Source organism: Prionailurus viverrinus, chromosome D1 (assembly GCF_022837055.1).
Source record: "Prionailurus viverrinus isolate Anna chromosome D1, UM_Priviv_1.0, whole genome shotgun sequence".
In the NCBI taxonomy this organism is placed as follows: Eukaryota; Metazoa; Chordata; class Mammalia; order Carnivora; family Felidae; genus Prionailurus; species Prionailurus viverrinus.
The window spans coordinates 56,696,522-56,703,684 of NC_062570.1; positions in this window are offsets into that span (position 1 = coordinate 56,696,522).

A 7,163-nucleotide genomic window follows, 5' to 3' on the forward strand; every position below is an offset into this window, starting at 1 on the left:
CTCAGGCAGGGCCTTATCTGCTGCTGATTTCTCTCTGCTTGTTCGAATCTTACCCTTCACTTGGAAGGTGATTGCCCCAAGCAGAATAATGCAACCCTGTCCTCCTGTATCCGATGAGCTGGCTCCAGAAATTATCTCCCCTCTCTCTCCTGTCATGTCCACGGCTCGCCCGCTACAAACGTGCAGTCATAGCGTTCACCTAAAAATTCCTTGGCCCCACCATCTCCTCCCCCTCTGCCTCATTTCTCAGCTTGCCTGCACAGCACAACTCTTGGGAGAGCTGTCTGCGGGCCACACCTTCGCCCCCCTCTCTGTCCGCCCCATACTTCAGACGCCACCATTCCCTGGAACTGTCCTCGACAGAAGTCCACTAATGGTCTCCATGTTGCTAAGTCTACGGTCAATTCTCAGATCTCTTCTTACCCCATCAGCAGACTGAGACACAGTTGATTACTCCCTCCTCCTTGAATACACCTGGCCTGTGGATGGCACACTCTCCTGGTTTCCTTCCTGCCTCTCTGGCTGCTCCTTTGTCTCCTTTGTGGCTCTCATCCTTTAGCCGATGACATGTTTGAGCACCTTCCAGCCCCCTCAGTCCTTGGACCTTCTCTCTCCTCTCTACGCTCTCTCCCTTGGAGATCTCATTCGCCCTCGTGGCCTTGTATTCTACCTATACGATGAAGGCTTTCAGATCTCCGTCTCTAGCTCTGCTCTCCCCCTGGGGCTCCAGACTTGAATATCTAGGTGGCTACTTGACATCTTCACTTGAGAGCCTGCCGGACGCCTCCATCATAGAATGTCTAAAAACTGAACTTGAATTCTCCTTACCTGCCCCCGCCAACCTGTCCTCTCCTCTTTGCCATCTCAGTGAAGGATAACTCCACGAACTTGGCTCCTCATGCTAAAACCCTAGTCACACCAGATTCGTTCTCTCCCCCTCCATCCACATCCATTGGTCAATTATCCTAAATCTCTCCTGCATTTTGAATTGAAGTGTATCAAACGTACAGTAAAATGCACAGATCCTGGGCAGAGTGACATGCCTTCACAAAGTGAACACGATTACGGAACTACCACTCTGAGCAAAAAAATGGACCACGATCAGCACCCTGGCCAGCCACTCTCCTCCTCCCTGTAGGCCACCACGGTCCTTATCTCACTTTGAACTTCACGAAAAGTGAACCTTACAGGGTATACTCTTTGCGGACTGCCTTCTTTGGCCCCAGATTGCATTTGTAGTACGTTTGTTCCCATGGCCATATAGGATTTACTGGGTGCGTATGCCACAATTTATCCAGTTTATTGCCGAGAGGCATTTGGGTTGTCACCTGTTTTCTGAATATGATGAGTTGTACTGCTCTGGACGGTCTCCGCCCCTCCAACCCAGTTTTATTGAGAAACACCTGCCATGCATCATTGTATAAGTTTAAGGTACACAGCCTGATGATTTGATTGACATATACTATGAAATGATTAGCACAACAGGATTAATTATCAATCATCCCCTCATACAGACACAACAGAAAGAAAACAATTTTTCTTTGTGATAAAGACTCTTGGGATCTATTCTCTTAGCAACTGTTCTATATCTCGTACAGTAGTGTGGGTATTTCTGTACCTGTCTTTTGGTGCACATTGGTGTATATTTTTGTGGAATGTGTGCATGGGAACAGAATGCTGGGTCTCCTGGTATAAAGCCAACTAGTTTTCCAAGGCAGTTGTATACACCTCCTCTCCTACAGCCCCACATGCTTGCTTGCTTCACATCCTCCTCGACCTTTTAACCACTGTAGTGAGTGCGTGGAGGGACTTCCTAGAGGTTATAGGATTTTTGTAATGCCAAATAAGGTTGAGCACATTTTAATATGCTTATTGGCCATTCGGATTTTGTTTTCTGTGCAGTTCTTGTTGTAGTCTTTTGTTGATTTCAGTATGCCTTGTATTAGAAACCTGCCTTACACCCCCACAGCCAGCCTCTTTGATCAACTTGACACCGACTTTTTTTTTAGTTTATTTATTTTGAGAGAGAGAGAGAGAGAGAGAGAGAGAGAGAGAGAGAGAGATTCGCAAGCAGGCTCCATGTTGTCAGCACAGAGCCCAACACAGGGCTCAAACCCAGGAACAATGAGATCAGGACCTGAGTTGAAATCAAGAGCAGATGCTTAACTGGCTGAGAGACCCAGGCTCCCTGACGCCAGCTTTCTTATTGGTCCCTCTGTCTCTATGCGGGTTGACACTCCCACAGTCTCAGCACAGCCAGAGGGACGGCTGGGCCAAAGAGTCTGTGAACACTCAAGCTTGGGAGTAGAGCCAAACCATTTTCCAAAATATTGCATCAGTTTACATTCTGGGAATATGTGAGAGATCTCATAGATGCAGACCCTCTCTGAGCCTTGTACGAATAGACTTATTATTATTATTATTATTTTTTGCTAGGGTTATGAAGCGATATCTTGTTGTGGTCTTGATTTGCATTTCCTGATCACTAATGGTAAACATGCCTTTATTCGTAGGCTTTTCCTTTTCTGGGAAAAGCTCTTTTTTTTTTTTTAAGTTTATTTATTTATTTTTGAGAAGAGAGAATGAGGGTGAGGGGGAGCATGCATGTGACCAGGTGAGGGGCAGAGAGAGAGAGGGAGGGAGAGAATCCCAAGCAGGCTCTGTGTTGTCAGCACAGAGCCCAACGTGAGGCTCCATCTCACAACCAGTGAGATCGTGACCTGAACTGAAATCAAGAGTTGGTCGCCCCACTGACTGAGCCACTGAGTCACCTTAAAAAGCTCATTCTTAATTTTTGCCCATTTCTCTACAGCACTGTTTGGGGGTTTTGTCTGAATTTAAATTAGGCACTTATGCTACTTATGTCCTTTATTGGTTGCCTATATCGTGAATCTCTTCTCCCAACATTTAGCTTGTCTTTTAAAGTGTCATTTGATGAACAAACATTTTTAATTTTAAAATAGCCGTGCTTATCTGTCTTTTATTCCATAGACATTGCTTGGTGTGTCTTCCTCTCTGTATCTTCTACCAAAATTTCAAGTTTTCTTTTGCATGTGTAAGTTCTTAATTCATCTGGATTCTTACACAGTATGAGTCAGGTTCCACTTTTGGTTTTTAACACATAGATGATCGTCTTTTGCAGTTCCATTTGTGGAACACTCCCCCCTTTCCTCGATGCTATAGTGCATCACCTCTGTCGTGTGTACCACAGCATTCCGGGTCTGACTCAGGGCTTTTGTTCTCTCCCATCGATAAATGAATCCATCTCAGCCAGTGCCACACCATGTTAACCGTTAGTTCTCATCTCTGGGAGCATGAGTCTCCTTCTTGTTTTTCTATCTTAGAAGTGTCCAGGCTAGGGGTGCCTGGGTGGCTCAGTCAGCTAAGCATCTGACTCTTGATTTTGGCTCAGGCCATGATCTCGGGTTTGTGAGTTCGAGCCCCACATTGGGCTCTCTGCTGTCAGCACAGAGCCCACTTCAGATCCTCTGTCTCCCTCTCTCTCTGCCCCTGGCCCACTTGTGCTCTCTCTCAAAAATAAATAAACATTAAAAAAAATTGTCCAGGCTATGATTACCCCTTCACTCATCCATATACATTTTCAAATTATCTTAACAAGTTCCAAACAATCTCTCTTAAAACGTTGCAGTTCTGGGGCGCCTGGGTGGCTTAGTCGGTTAAGCATCCGACTTCGGCTCAGGTCACGATCTCACGGTGGGTGAGTTCGAGACCTGCGTTGGGCTCTGTGCTGGCAGCTCAGAGCCTGGAGCCTGCTTCAGATTCTGTGTCTCCCTATCTCTCCCTGGCCCTCCCCCGTTCATGCTCTGTCTCTCTCTGTCTCAAAAATAAATAAACATTAAAAAAAAAAAAGTTGCAGTTCATAAAATGTTGAACTCACAGTTCATTTTGAACAAACGCATATGTGAATAAAAATGAAAGAAAGAAAAACTGGATTAAGTTCTTGGGTCATAATATCTAGTAAAATAGCAATAGAGACACCCAAAAGAAAACACAAGGCAGAAAATAAAGGTAAAAGCAGAAATTAATGAAATAGAGATTAGAGAAAGAATAGATCTAATTAATACATTAAAATTTTTGTTTTCTAAAGAAATCAATGAAATAAACTACCAGTTGATGTAATCAAGAGGAAAAGGGATAAGCCACACAAGCACAAAATGAGAAAGGACAGTGGAGAGATAATTGAACAGAATAAATTTTGAAATTCAAAGGAAACTATGGTGCAAACTTCATTGCAAATAAATTTGCATTCTTGGATGAAGTTGATAGCTTCCTGGGGAAATGTAATTTACCAAACTGACCTAAATAAAGATAGAACGATTAAATAGATTAATTTCCATAAAAGAAACAGAGAAAATTATCAAGGAATTTCCTCACAAAACACTCCGCATTCTGATGGTTTCACAGGAGAATTTTGCCAAATCTTTAGGGACCAGATAGTCCCAATGCTCCATAGATTGTTTCAAACCTTTAAAAAAAAAAAAAAACTTCCAAATTTTTTCTTATATAGTAAGTATAGCATGGATATTTAAGCAATTTTTTAGAAAGCAGTATGCAGGGATGCCTGGGTGGCTCAGTTGGTTAAGCAACTGACTTCAGCTCAGGTCATGATCTCATGGTTTGTGAGTTCGAGCCCCATTTTGAGATCTGTGCTGACAGCTCAGAGCCTGGAGCCCGTTTTGGATTCTGTGTCTCCCTCTCTCTCTGCCCCTCCCATGCTCACACTCTGTTTCTCTTTCCTTCAAAAATAAATAAACATTAAAAAAAATTTTTTTTTAAAGAAAGCAGTATGCCAAAAAGGGAACTACAGACTTATTGAATTGCTTATGAATATTAATGTCAAGTATTTAAAGAAAATATTAGAAATATTAGAAAATATTGGAAAACATTCCATCACATTACCATGAACAGGTTGGGATTAGGGAAATCATTAATATAACATAACAGATTAATAGATTTAAGAAGAAAATCATGTGATTATCTCCATAGATGCTGAAAAAGCCCTTAATATAACTCACCATAGAATGAATTGGTAAGTGTCTTTTTAGTATCATAAAATATATACTTTGCTCCTAAAGCTAGAATTTTACTTAATGGAGAAATACTAGAGACATTTCCACTAAGGTCAGCAATAAACCACAGAGACCCTCGACTTGTCAACGTTGTACTGGAGGCACTAGACAAAGCAATTAGAGAAGAGAAAACAGTAAGAGGCACAAGAATTAGGGAGAAATGGGATAAGTCTATTCCTTGCAAATGATATGACTGTGGACCCAGAGAGCCCTGAAAGTATTTTCTATTTGCCTTCATTTTTACCATTTCTGGAGTTCTTTCTTTGTGTAAACCCAAGCTTTTGTCAGTATCATATTCCTTTTGCCTGGAGAACTTCCTTTAATGTTTCTTATAGCACAAGTCTGCTGGGAATTAATTTCCTGGCTTTTGTCTACAAAATCTGTTTTTTTTTTTTTTAATTTTGAAAGCTGTTTTCACTGGTTATAGAATTTTGGGTTGACATTTTTTTTTCTTTCTTAGCTCTTTAAAGATGTAATTCTTATCTTTGTTCCTCTGTATGTGACGTATCTTTTCCCCTGGCTGCCTTTAATATTTTCACTTTACCTTTGGTTTTTAGCAGTTTTAATAGAAGGTGTCTAGATTTTTAAAAAATTATTCTGTTGAGATTCTCTATGTTCTTGGATTTATGATTTCATATCTTGCATTATTTTTAGAAAATGGTCAACCTATCTGTTCACATATTTGTTCTGGTCTGTTATTTCTTCTCCTGGGATTTCAATTACATGGATGTTAGACTGATATTGTACAGCTCTTGAAGGCTCTCTTCTGTTTGTTTGCTCGTTTGTTTTTACTCCTTTATTTCTTTGTGTTTCAGTTTGGGTAATTTCCTATTGACCTATCTTCAAGTTCATTGATCCTTTCTTTCAATGTATGGAGTCTTCTGATGCACTCAGAAAAGCACTTCATGTATGTTTTTTTTCATTCTAGTATTTCCACTTCACTCTTTCTTATTGTTTCCACCTCTCTGTAAATTTTCACACTAGGCTCTCAGTACGGCAACCTGCCTATCTTTGAGACACACACTCCCTTGGTCCCCTATGTTCATCATCAGCAAAGGGGTTTCCTTCCATTCCCTCCCTCTGGGTCTCCATGGGTTGGCTGCATCCCTCCACTAAAGGTCTTAGTTCCAGACAGGTGACCCACTCCTTATAACCACTCCCCTGGGCTCCAGTGGTAGCTCCCTCCCCTTGCTCTTTCAAGCCTGTGAGTAGCAAGCCCTCCTTGGTTTGGCACATGGCACATATATTTATAGAATAAATGAATGAATGAAAGTCTCTGAAACATCAAGTGTTGAGGGAAGGGCGGGTGACAAGCATGGAATTAGAAGTTAAATTAGGGCCACTTGGTAAAAGGCCTTAAATGCCTCAGAGCTCTCAGCCGGCAGGCTGAATTGTCTAACTAGAAATAACCAAACGGACCGGAGACCAGAGCTAATTGCTACAAGTGGGTGCTGTGCAGAGGACTCCATCAGCTGCTAGGTGCTGAGTTCCCACCTGGGTGGACAAGGCCCTGTCTGCTCTGCCATTCTGGTGGCCTCTTGCTGCTGGCTTTATGCTTGGCACAGAAGAAAGACGTGGAGTGGTCCCCGCCTTATGCCTCATTGCCTAGGTGACTTTGAGGAAGCACAGACCCTCTCTGGGCCTCACTTTCTACATGTGTAAAGTAGAGCTGGGGTTAGAGGTATAAGAGAAAGAATTGACACTAAGGGCCTACTCTGAGTTGTCCTAATACTAATACTTACTAAAGAGCTAGCATTTTTGAGTGCCAACTGTGAAGTAAGAGATCTATATGTATTGTTTCATTGAATTCTCAAGACAACACTACAAGGTAGGTGCTATTGGTATTGCTAATTCACACATATGAACACTGACATTTTACATAATCCTCACAACCCCTCAACACAGTTGCAGGTGTCACCACAGCTCTGAGCGGTGCAGGGACCTGCCTGAGATCTCACAGCCCTCAGGAAGCAGAATGAAGGTTCCGTTTGGGCCTTTCTTACTCCAGAGCCCCTACATCACACTCTCCATTCCATGATTATAATTGGCTTCCTTTCTTGAACAGTTCATGAA